The sequence below is a fragment of the Scardinius erythrophthalmus genome (assembly GCF_964197995.2).
Source record: "Scardinius erythrophthalmus genome assembly, chromosome: 10".
In the NCBI taxonomy this organism is placed as follows: Eukaryota; Metazoa; Chordata; class Actinopteri; order Cypriniformes; family Leuciscidae; genus Scardinius; species Scardinius erythrophthalmus.
The window spans coordinates 892,889-906,644 of record NC_138230.1 but is presented as its reverse complement, the minus strand read 5'-3'; positions in this window follow the sequence as shown (position 1 = coordinate 906,644).

The window sequence follows — 13,756 nt, the reverse complement described above, 5'->3', positions numbered from 1 at the left end:
AGTTCCTATATCAATATCCTATCGAATAGAATTGCCTTAAATCATGAATAGTCAGCTAAATGGCATCTTACACCGTATGCAACAAGCTTTTCTTTCTGTCTCTTGCAAAGTACAAGAAAACACAGCCAATCTTTGGGGGAACAGTCCAGCTAAACGAATCGAACGAAACACAAACGCTGCAAGTGTGAAAATGCCCTGAATGTCTTTTATTTCCATATACATTTATTTGTGCACTGTGTTAAATCACTTTATATCCTCAGAACATTAGCATGAACTGTTGTTTAGTGGGTTTATGCAGAAAATAGGCATTTATAATAGGTATTTATTCTTCTAGTAAGTAGTAAACTCAGAGTACTCGTGTCTCTGCACTGTCACTGTTAGAACACACTCTTTCTCTGATCATCTCTGGCAGTAAATGCCCGTCACAGGAGTGTGTGTGTGTGTGTTTCTCACGGGTTTCTGTTTGCTCACACCCTGATTCTCCTGAACATATTTGACTGATGATGAAGATGATGATGATGATGATGATGATGATGATGTACAGAATCTGTGCTGATAATCAGGTTTGATCAGATTAGAGGAAAACACAAATCAGCAAATGTCCTGGGGAAGTCATCGTTCATAAAGCTGATGGAAGTGGCCACTGGTTGATGGTGGTACTGAAAATTGATGGTAGTTTTTTCATTCTAATGAATATTTATGGCTTTAACAATGCAGCTCAAAACCAGAAATGATTAGAAGATATTTCTAATATGATCTCAGAAACTAAAGTGCGGTTCCCATCTGATAATGTTTTAGTAGGAGGTGACTGGAATATGGTGCCTGACGAGTGGAAAGATAGATGGCCTCCCAGACTTAACAAGAGGCGGCTTCATGTTTTTCATGGTTTAAACCAAATGGGGAGAGCAAATCTAGAATTGATTATTGGATGGTCAGTGACAACATTCTAAAATATGTTTCAAAATCTACAATTTCTAGATTTTCGGATCATTGTTTCATAGATCTCGTTTTAGAACCCACAAATAAGCAATTTAGGAAGTGCAATGCTTTCCTCTTACAAAATGAAGAATTTTGCAATACAATTAAGAAATTAATAAGAGATATTAAGATAAATGATTCCTTTGATTGTAATATAAGGAAATGGGAATTTCTAAAATGTAAAATCCGAGAATTTTCCATTGGTTTCTCTAAAAAAACTAATAAAAGATAAAAGAGAATATGAAAGGAATTTAATTTGGTAAATAAGTCAGTGTTGTAACAAACCTGTTGTAAATAACTATGAAAATGATAAGCTGATGGAGCTTCAAAGTGAATTTGTATCTTGAGAGGGCGCAGGGTGCGTATAAAGGTGAAAAGAACTCTTCATATTTCAGTCATTTAGACAGCAAAGGAACTCTATCAGTAGTTTGATGATCCAAGGAGAGGAATGCAATGATTCTAAAATAATCGAAAAAGAAGTGTTTCAATTCTATTCTAAACTATATTCCTTTGATTTCTCCTCTTATGAGGCAGATCTTTTTTATTTGCTCAAGTTCAGAACAATATTCCACTTGTCGAGGACTCTTTCAAAGTTTTATGTGATTCGGATCTTAAAATTGAAGAGTTGGATTCAGTTGTTGAGAAGATGCCTTTAAACGAATCCCCAGGGACAGATGGGCAGAAGAAGGTACTGAAAAAAAAAAAGAGTTGATTGAAAGTATGAAGCAAGGTTTGATGACATTGATTCCAAAAGCTGGTAAAGATAAAAGAGTCTTAGACAATCTGAGGCCTATCACTTTACTGAACATTGATTACAAAAACATTTCTGGGGCTATCGCTGCTTGGCTGAAAAAGGGTATTTCTACTATAATTATTTAGACACAGTCAGGGTTTTTGGAGGAAGGTCGATTCATAATAAATAATGGTTAAATATGTTACCACTTGCTTGAACAACTTAATATAGGCCTATAATCTATATAGAAGTAATGCATTGATTAATACGTTGTTTATATTGTTTAAACTTGAATACGTCTATTAAAGAGTGTATATGTGTAGGCTACAAAGATAATTGCACCGGTGATGAAACTTTTTTTAAATAAAAGTTGCTGATAACTTCTAGATTTCAAATACAAATATTGTGTATGTGTTTGTGGTACAGCCGCGGATCAGTTACGCACTGCAAATGCATCATATGTGAAAGCACTATAGCGCGTGCTGCTCTACCGCATACGCACCGCAACACGCAGCGCATACGCACTGCACACGGAGTGTGTGTGAAACAGGCACTCAGCGTATAAGGTAGTCGGCCCTGCTTGCCTCACAGACATGTCTACTTTTAAACAGAACAATTCAACACGAAAGAGCTGCTCTCTGCATATGTAATCCGTATGAAATGTGCATTTCTCTCTGGCGCGTTCACTAGGCTACTGCGAAGATCGCGAGTCAGCATCGTCGACTTCATCTTTGTAGCCCACACTGACAAAGAAAACACTTGTTTATTAATAAACAATTAAAATATCTCCTTTCTATATTTGACATATTCATAATTATTATTTTTGCCGGTTCATTATGACAGCTTTTAGGTGCTTTATTGGCATACGCGTCACAACTGCACCCGCAAGAATAGGCCTGTTTGATAAGCAGGATTTGATGGCCGACACTTATAAAATGCAATTCAATGTGGAAGTAAGTATTCAGAATACGTTACTCAGATTGAGTAACGTAATGGAATACGTTACAAATTACATTTTTGGGCATGTATTCTGTATTCTGTAACGAAATACATTTTGAAAGAATCCTTCCCAACACTGGTCCTGACCTAGCTAGATGTTGCTTAGGGTGTAAAAATTTGTCTTGACACAAGCGGGAGACAGTTGTGCCCCCGATGGTGACAGAGTCCCATTTAATCCCAAGCATGTTACCCTCAGGGCGGGAAAGAGTACGCCCTTCTTGGCGTTGCATCTCAGCCCCCTAGAGAGAAGATGAGCGTAGATCGATCTCAGTGTCGAAGCGCAAGCTCTTAAGACTGGGCCAGTATCAGCCAATCGTCTATGTAACATGGCTAGGTCAAATGGAGGGACCCGATATTGGTAAGCTTCGCCCCCAAAAACAAACCTTGGGAACCTCCTGTGTTGTGGCAATATTTCTATATGAAAGTATACGTCCTTCAGATCGATCATGACGAACCAAACGTGATGTTGAATTTGCGACACGATCGTCTTTACAGTTAACATCTTGAACTTGAATGCTTTGACTGTACGGTTTAAGCCTCGAAGATCGAAGATTTGACGCAACCCCCCATCCTTCTTGGGGACCAGGAAGTATCTGCTGTAATAGCCTGACTCTCTCTCTGGAAGAGGAACAATATGGCCTCTTTGCTCAGCAGAGATTGTAGCTCTTGTGACAGTACATGCACCAGTTCCGGTCTCATGGAAGTGGAGACCACGCCGTTGAAACGCAGAGGACGATTAATAAATTGGATTCTGTATCCTATTTGTACTGTACTTAATACCCACGCAGAAAAGCCTGGCAGAAATTTCCACGCTGCCGGACTCTCTGAGAGTGGTATCAATTTTAACACTTCCTTTTGAGGGGATGTTAGATGTTCTGTGTCCTGGATGACAGCAGGAAGCAACAGAACATCTAACATTTCGCTGGAAACCGTTGCCCCCCGAATCACCAGAGGTGGCGAGGAAGTACAGTGGATTCGTGAGGGTGTCAGGTAGGAGCTGTTTGATTTATATGCCTCGTCCCATCTGGGCACACCCCCACAGACATGATGTTTTATTAACAAAGTTCGGGAGGAGCACGTTCAAATAATCAAGTAATCAATCAACTCATCAAACAATTACCATGTCTACCCTATCAGCATGAGAGGAAGCATATATATTCACTCTGTCAACTCATCTAACTTCCTTGACAGTTTTCAGCATCCCTCCACCACCCCGACTCCTCACTCTTGGCTTGTTCTTTCACAGCCAGGAATACGGGGGGAGTACTCTGGGTTCGGGCCGAATACCGAGCCCGGAGCCCTCTCCTCGGACAGCACGCCAAATACGCATTTATTCTATCTGACTTATTTGTAAGTGTGAACTCGTGAACTGGGACAAAAAAGATTTAAAAAGATAAGATTTTGTCTTAGGTATATTATGCGGCTGCTGAGTGCAACGAGCAGGTCCCCAGTTCCCTTTCGTAAAGGGAACTCCCGCTGCATCGATACTCGATACTTTGGGGAATGCCTTCGGCATGAAGCGTCTGAAGTCAACTATGGAACTATTCCAATCTTGATTGGTGCAACGTCACCCGTGACGTCGCATGTGACGGTGATCCGGAAGCTACAAAAGGGTCACAGGAACCAGGAAATGTTAGCTTCTGGTCTTCAGCAAGCGCTCTATGTCAATCTTGTCTGTTCTATTTGGTGTTGTTTGTCCCGTGAAAAGAGTATTATTTATGGCGAAAAAAGAGAAGCTATTCAGGCAGTGTGCGTCCCCTTGCCCACGTTATTTAAGCGAGGATGACACACACACGCTTTGTGTAGTTTGTCTGGGAGTGGAGCATGCACGGGCGGTGCTCGAGGGCGCTGTCTGTGCAAACTGTTTTCAATGAAAAAGCTCCGCTCCCGTTTGAGCCTGTTCGATCAGTTAGATCAGGCTCGCGTTTCCAGTGCATCAGGTCCCGCGTCTGTTGAGGCAGCGCGCCGCTTGTATGCATGTGATTCGCACGTGGGGCTGGCATATGATACTGAGACGGTTGCGACCCTTTCTCAGTGTTTATTAACCAGCTCCACTGGTCTCGCGCACGGTTCGGAAGCCCGCGCTGCGGCTTCTTCCGACAGTGTTAAAGACACAGCGTTTGATTTATCTGTCTCCGAGGAGATAGATATTATCTATTAACACTAAATCACGTGGATATGGGGATTCGCCACCCCATATTTCCGTTAGTGAGGAGTTGCTGGAGGTTGTAATCAGGGCAGTGGTTAAATTAAATGTTAAATGGCCATATAATAAGCAGGAAGCGACTAAGAAAAATAAAATGAATGAGCGCTTCCTGCAGACCCAGTCACAATCTCCGTGTCAGAGCCTTCCCTTTTTCACTGATCTCCATACTGAGGTATCAAGATCGTGGAAAAATCCATTTTCATCTCAATTATTTTCCCCCATGTATATATTTACTCATCCATTAGGGAATCTAATGAAAATGGTTATTAGGTGATGGCTCGGGTTGAGGAATATTTTGCGAAATATTTTCTCCCCGACATTGCGTCACCCCTGATAGCTCAGACACTTCCCTCCAAATCTCGTACATCGAATTTGTTAGGGAAAGCATATATGGCGGTGGTCGAGCTGGTGCATGCCCACACACGATGGGGTTATTACAGGCATACCCGGCTGACCTCCTCAAGCAGGTGGACTATAACTGGGAGGTCTCACTCTATATTACTGAATTTCGTAGAGTAGCTGACTTATCTCTCCATATTATTAAAGAGACGGCCCGTGCTATTGGCCGTGGCAGCACTAGTCATCTCAGAGAGACATTTATGGCTTAATCGCTTGTGGATCGGGGAGAAAGACAGGGCTTTCCTTCTCGATGCTCCACTTTCACCTTCTGGCCTCTTTGGTGACGCGGCAAGAACCGTTGTCGAGAGGCTTCAGGAGACAGAGCGACAATCAGCTATCCCCAGTTGTCAGTCCAGGTCTCATGGGGTTGCTGCCAGGGGGTAGCCTCATGGGACAGCCGCCAGCTCCTCATATTTTGAGAGGGTTCCCTCTTGTGCCCCCCCGTATAAGGCTTGGGGCCAGAGGAAACATTCTCGCACGAAGCTCTCCATACCGAAGACAGGTCTGAGGACTGTCTCTCGGGCTAAGACGGCTTCAACTAAGAGGTCTTGTCGTAACACGCAGACCCTTATGGGCGTTCCCCCAGGAGAGCGAGTACAGTAGTCTAGCCCCCTTATGCAGCCCTTAGGAAATCGATGTTCGCTTCCCGCCGCCGATGGCGCTTCGGGACACATCGGCTTCCAGCGAACACAAATCGCAGTATCTGCCCGAAGACGTTGCGGCACTGTCGAGTTCGCCGCCTCTCAGGAGGTCTGTAGAGAGCATATTTCGGTTAGTTCCTGCCAGTTAGCTGCTTCAGGTCACCGAAGCCATTTGGAAATTTATAGCCGAGGCCAGTCTCGAGGGACTGGTCCCCATAATGGCATATTTAGACACCCCGAGGGGTCTTCAAAATACAGCCTAGGGGGTCCTGCTTACAGTGGAGTTAATATACAAATATTATCTACTAAGGGTGGTTCACATGTCGGCCAGCCCAGAGCAGGGTCGGTTTTTGGAACAGGAAGTCTAGTCCCTCTTAACACAGGAAACCTCAAAGTGGGCTCTTCCTTGGTTTACGGGAGCCCAGGTTCTACAGCTGGCACTTCATAGTTCCTATGAGGGGGGGAGTTAGGCCTTATTTTGGATCTCAGGGTACTGGATCAACCTCCGAGGGGGTTCAGATTCAAGTTACCGACTGTCAGTCAGACCAGCTCCGAGGACTGGTCTGTCTTGATAGATCCACAAGCTCCTTAACCTGTTAAGCTTCACCAGTGCGTCGGCGCACTGAAGCGTTTTTTTTTTTTTTATTTAGTTAAAAATTACTATCAGATTTAATGTTATACATTGACAAACTATACATCATTAAAAAGATATAAGACTCAAGTTTCAGTATTTGACCACTATTGTATTCTGAAAAACTTATAGTGACAGTTATGTCTTAATTTGTGTCAGGAGTTATGAAATGAAAAAATGAGTCGATACCTTTGATATGAATTATGCGCGTCAGCCGCTTTCATTCATAAAAAAACTCCCGTGCTGTCGTCATGACAGCGATACACAAAACAACGTCCCTCAGGGCTTTAGCTCAAAAATGTGCAGATTTGGAGAAATATTGATATATTTTCATAAGTTTTCATCAGATTTCTATAGACAGGAATAATATTTATTGAATTTATGCCCAAATGCGTCGATGTAATCATTATGAGCGCTGGACGCTGTGATGTATTGTGTTTTCAATCCATACCAACAGCCTGAGGGCGCTACATTCACAATAATAGTCCATTTATGTAACATGAAGAAGAACCATGATCATGTGACAATCCAGGAAGCCTCGAACACACACACAGCTATCAGAGATCGTTGTTACATGCAGAAAAAAGACTTTTTGAAGACAATAAACATGATTGAAATGATATTTGGTTTACCTGTGTTCTTCAAATAATGTCAGGTATTTCCATAATAATAGATTATATTTATAATGTATTGCTAATCGATATAGACTTTATCATTGTGCAGAATAATAAAAAATATATATTTTATGTCTGATTTTTTAATCTGAAGCGAAATTATATCACAGAAGATTATTTAAAACACTCTACTTGCGTTATAAATTAAGTTTGAAGCACAAAAATGGTTTTAATCTCATAAATTGTCGTGTATTGATGGTGTGCTAAGCTAACATGCTAGCTAGCTCTAGGTGCACCTGCCACATATTGCAGTTATCCTTTTATAATTTTTTTCTAAATATGCTTACTAAAATGTTTCATTATTCAAGCAGGGCATTTGATCCAGTTTTTAAATGTTAAGTAAGAACTTTGATAAAATAAATTAGGGATTGAAACCCTATGAATAGCCAGTCGTTAGTAACTATAATGCAGACAAAAGAAATGCATATTTCGAGCCATAACCAGTCTGGAGAGGTGTTAATGTGTGCAGGGGGAGACTGAGACTGAATGGGGCTCGTTTGCACCACAAAACAATAGAGACAATATACTGGATAGATGGTTAGAAGATGGCAATAAACATCAGAAGCATCTTTAACGTCAAATCAAAATAAAGTCAACTGACATGGTCTTGAAAAACATGTAACTAAATACAGAGTTTTGGACTTATTATCTTCAGATTTTAAACATAAAATGTTTAGACATGTGGCTTTAGCTGTAGTGCATTTCTAGATTGCTCCAGTGCCAACTTCAATTTTATTTTCATGAGGATGTTTCATAAAAATTAATTTCTAATAACTTTACAAAACTTTGAAGCTATTTATAACAATTTTTTTTCATTATGACAATAATTAATTCTACATTTACAATAAACTGCCAGGTGTCAGCTTTCAAATGAGATCATACTTTTGCTTTTAGTGCAAAGGGTTCATGAACTGTATCTGTTTAAGTTTGGGTATGTCATTTCTGGGGATTTTTCAAAAGTGGCGTTGCAGCTTAACAGGTTAACTCCTCTTTCCCTTCTAACCCCATCACAGGAAGTTTCCGAGATCCGCTTTTGGGGGGAAAAGCGCATCAGTTCTGGACTCTTCCAGTCGGCCTAGCCTTATCCCCTCGCACCTTCACTAAATGTATGGACACGGCCCTTGCTCCATTGAGACTTCAGGGGGTCCGTATCTTATAGATGACTGGCTCATTTTGGCTCAGTCAAAAAGAACTAGCAATTCAACATCGAGATGTTGTTTTGCGCCATCTGAGGTGCGTGGGGTTGAGACTCAATGTGAAGAAGAGTTCCTTAACTCCTCTTCAGAGGACTACGTCCCTGTGAGTAGAGTGGGACTTAGTCAATGCGGGCACAATTGTCTCCTGCTTGTATAAATACTATCTTAAACACAATGAAGAGTATTAGGTTAGGCCAGGCTATCACTGTCAAACACTTTCAAAGAGTTTTGGGTCTTATGGCTGCAGCTTCCACGGTAGTACCCTTTGGTCTGCTCCATATGAGGGCTTTGCAGTGGTGGCTCAGGAACAAGGGATTTTCTCCTCTGGGAAACCCTTTTCGTACGATCAGAGTTACGCGCAGATGCCTTCGTTCTCTTGTCGTATGGAAGAAACCATGGTTCCTGTCTCAGGGCCCGGTTTTGGGAGCACCATGTGAGAGAAAAACTCTGACCACGGATGCGTCCCTCACGGGCTGGGGTGCGGTTATGGAGGGCCGTTACACCCGAGGTACTTGGAAGGGCCATCATCTCACATTGTATATTAATCGCTTGGAGATGTTGGCTGTATTTTTTTGCCCTGAGGCACTTCCTTGTAGACCTCAGAGGCCATCATGTTCTTGTTAGGACAGACAATATGTCAGTGGTCTCTTATATCAACCGCCAAGGAGGTTTGAGATCTCGCCCTCTTTGTAGACTGGCGCATCAAATTCTTCTTTGGTCCCAGGACAAATTTCTCTCTGTCAGATCTATTTATATTCCTGGGGTTGAAAATATGGGAGCAGACATCCTGTCGAGGCAGGGGCCGAGGCCCGGGGAATGGCGGCTCCACCCTGAAGTGGTTGAGCTTATATGGAGAGAGTTTGGCCGGGCGGAGGTTGACCTGTTCGCTTCTCATGAGAACTCTCATTGCCCGCTCTGGTACTCTCTCTCACATCCAGCTCCTTTGGGCTTGGATGCCACGGTACAGATGTGGCTGAGGTCACATCTGTACACTTTTCCCCCGATCGCTCTGCTCCCTGGGGTTCTAGAAAGGGTCAGGAGGTACGGAGTGAGACTACTCCTTGTAGCTCCGTACTGGCCGGCCCAAATTTGGTTTTCGGACCTTATTAGTCTCTTGGAGAGTCCTCCATGGAAAATTCCTATTAGGAGAGATCTTCTGTCTCAGGCTGATGGTATATTATTTCATCCCCGACCAGAGTTATGGAGACTATGGGTCTGGCCCCTGAGGGGGTCCCACCCATAATTAGGTTGCCCTTTCCACCGAGGTGGTCAGGACATCCATACTAGAACCCCACTCTACTAGGAACTAAACAATTAAGTTAGGGAGGGCATTGAACCCAGTTTATTACTGCCCACTGGCTTCAGTACTGGTGTTCCATCCCGCTCTCTAACGGGGTCTCCTGTTCATGCTTAGGGCCTCTGTGGCGGCCTCAGTGCCCTCCGCAAGCCTCTAAGGGTGTTCTCGAAAGGACGTTCCCACTGAAACTCCATGTTCCTGTAGATTGGAGGATGAATCCTTTTCTTCCAGCCTATTGGCATCAGGCTGATGGGTTATCCCTGGCACCCATCATGTCCTGTGGGTGAGGTATACGAATATATATTTGAGATATATAAGTATATATAGGAGAATCTATTGAGTCTGCTTCCTGCTCGTCTTACTCTCTGGAAGAGTGGTGGTCGTGCCCCCTCTTACTTGCTAGCGTGGGAGCCACTCAACGTTATTTTTGCCCTGTACTGAGGTACTTGTAGGCAATGTTAAGATTCTTCAGGTATTCCATCCTCCATCGCATGTGTCGGATGGTCAAGGTCATAGCCTTTGAGGTTCCTACATTAGGACTCAGGCTGAGAGGAGTCAGTCCATCTAGTTATGCATCAAGGGTTAGGAGCTATTCCCTTTATTAAGAGTACAGTTGGTTATCTAAAACCACTCATATTTGAAGTACAAGGTGCGCTTCTGCCTTCACCTCTCATCTAATATTTTCTACTGTCTGGGGCTCCCAGCCATGAGGTCAGTCGAGCCTCCGGCTCCAGACCTCCCCTTCTTGCACCAAATCTTATGACAAGCTAGTTTGGATCTGCCCTCTACTCATTCTATCGTCCGTGAGTGTACCAGATGCTTTATACCAGGGCGTTTTTACTCTCAGTGTGGCGGCGTGGGTATTCGTTCCCCAAAGTATCGAGTATCGATGCAGCGGGAGTTCCCTTTACGAAAGGGAACGTCTCGGGTTACGTATGTAACCCTCGTTCCCTGAGTAGGGAACGAGACGCTGCATCCCTCGGCCACACTTTTCGCGCCCCTGAGAACGACTTGCTTTGACCAATTAGAAGCTAACATTTCCTGGTTCCTGTGACCCTTTTGTAGCTTCCGGATCACCGTCACATGCGACGTCACGGGTGACGTTGCACCAATCAAGATTGGAATAGTTCCATAGTTGACTTCAGACGCTTCATGCCGAAGGCATTCCCCAAAGTATCGAGTATCGATGCAGCGTCTCGTTCCCTACTCAGGACGTTTCTACGAGGGGAGCGCAACTCGCCATGCTTTGCTTTTGAACCCTCCTTAAATGAAGATGAGCAAAAAGAAGAGAAGCAAGTGTCTCTTCGGACTGGCCCATCATCGTATAACCGCACACCCCTGCACCCATGATAGTCTTAATACGTCGAGGGCACAAAGATGCACGAAGAATAAGGTTTTCCCCATGAATGAGTTAACGTCATGGAGATCCTCAAGGAGGGCAGTCTAGCTGTAACCTGGCCATCACACGAGTCACCACCTTGAGAACCTCTCAAACGTTTTATAATATTGTATAAAATATTATATATATAAATTATCTGAGAAAATGATCTCAGTCCTAGAGAACAGCTGCTATGCAGAAGCCCTAGAGACTGGACTTCGGAAAAATACGCTAAATTTTAATACTGATGCATATAATGACAGTTATTGTGTCACTAAGAGGCTTGTAGCCAGGCCTGATAGTGTCAGAGGCACAGCTTGTCCTCGTCTCACGAGAGAATTTAGACAAAGAACAATATGAATTACATCAAATGAATTGCTGTTCTTTGAATATCTTTCAATAGTGCTAAAAAGTTCATGACTGATATCCCAAAACATGGTTTAAACTACACCATTTAAGGCTCAGTCTTATAAAACATAGCTTTTAATGTGGTCTTATATCAGACTTTGCAGTCGCTGCACTCTTGTATGTTTTTCGAGGTCTCAAAAGAGACTGACAAAAGTAACAAACCATAAAACAATCTTGTATTTCATTGAAGACGAATGAAAAGAATCAGAATGTAGAAAGAGGGAATGTGTATGTAGGGAGCAAGAGGAACACTACTAGTGTTGGGAGGAATGAGATAATAGATGGTTAGAGAAAGGACTGTTAAGAAAGAAAACTGAAAGGAAAGATTTATGAGAAAGAACTTCTTTACCTTCTATTTGTGCAAGAATCTTTAATGAGAGAAATTACAATGCCCAGTATGCACCACCTAAAATGATCAACCTGATTACCATGCCTTGAATATCCATCCAAAGCCATCATTAACAACTGTCTGGCTAAAGCCATCAAATAAATATTGAGATAGACCATCGATCTTAATGCAATTTGTATAAAGGCTCAAGATTAAACTGTGTTTTCCTCTCTAGGTGTATTTCCCTACAGGCTGACAAATTCAATTTTAACAAATTCCCATGATCGATCGTCGTTTAAAGTAACGATCAATTAACCGATTAATCGTTAGCCGTAACACTGCATTATGAGTCTGCTGCAGAACAGCAGGACAGGGTGTGCAAATACTGCACAAAACGCTGTTCCTCACCAAATGAATGAGAGGGTTTTTAATCTAAATAAAGGGCTAGTAGGATTCTAAAATGTTTCAATGTGATTGATCATTTCATTAAATTAATTATTTAATAATCAAATATAACGACTAATGAAAAGTGTCACCAACGCCTCAGATGCGTGCTTGGGAATATGTGACTGTTGTGGACGTGCTCTTCCTGGAACAACTAAACCTGATGAATTCACAACGATTTAATAAAACAGTGTTCTCATGTTATGTAATATGACAGTCCTAATCAGAGTTATAATTAACCGTGCATTGCTGTTTGAGCCGGCGCTGAATGAATACCGGTAAACTGGAGCACTTTGCTAGCGCGTTATCTAACTCAAAGAAACGCATCCTATATGAGATTAATCAGATATATACAAAATAAACATAATATTACAAATGATATCTGCACAGAATGAAACGAATGCACAAGTGAACTTGAACTAAGTGACGTGCCATTCAGAATGGATGCGCTATTGCTAGAGCAACGCGACTATGGCAACTAAACCCAAATAATTCACAATATTGTATTACAATATCGTTCTCTTTATAATGTTATGTAATATTAGAGCAGCGCGCGCTGACACTGAAGAGGATCACCGTAAGCTTTACTACATTAATTCTTAACCAAATGCATCCTATATGAGATCAATCAGATATAGATACGTTAGGCCTACACAAAATAAACACAACATTACAACTTACATTTGCACAAAACAAAAGGCTGCGAATGCACACGCAAACTTATAGTCATGAAGGTGTAAAATGGTCCCAAACATAACTCCGGCGCGCTCGAGCAGCGCGCATGAAGACCTGCTTAATCCATGATCGATACGTTTGATCGATTAAATGTATTATCGACAATTAATCGATCGTCGATTAATCGTTAACATCCCTAGCATAGACCATAAGACTATCCAGGCCAAAATTACTCACATCATGCAAATCTATAGCCCCTTTCACACAGAGATTCCGGAAAATACACGGATAAAGTGACCCGGGATTTGACCCGGGTTCATTTGATTTTGGTTCATTCACACTGCCAGTGATTTGCCGGAATCAGAGAGCGCGTTCACACACAACCCGTAAAAATCCTGTAAAGACACGTGACAGCGATGTGACTTGTAATGTGTCAGCAGCGTCTTCAGTTTGCTTATGAGCTGCGAAACCACGCTTGTGCATTTATTTCTCTGATTCTATCATAAAATTGCGCCTTTCATACCGTTTCACAGCTGCCGAACGATCCCGGCTTCAGCGTCATCACTACGACACGGCATTATTACGGCTTTTGTTCACACAGCGCGCGTCCCGGGACTGAACACGGTAATGTTACTAGGTCCCCAACCCGACATCGATCCCGGCATCAATCCCGGGTCGTGTTTTTACGTTCACACAGAAGGCATTCCGGCAATTTGCCGGCAATTTCCCGGGTTCAAAGCGCTGTGTGAAAGGGGCTTATAATACATCA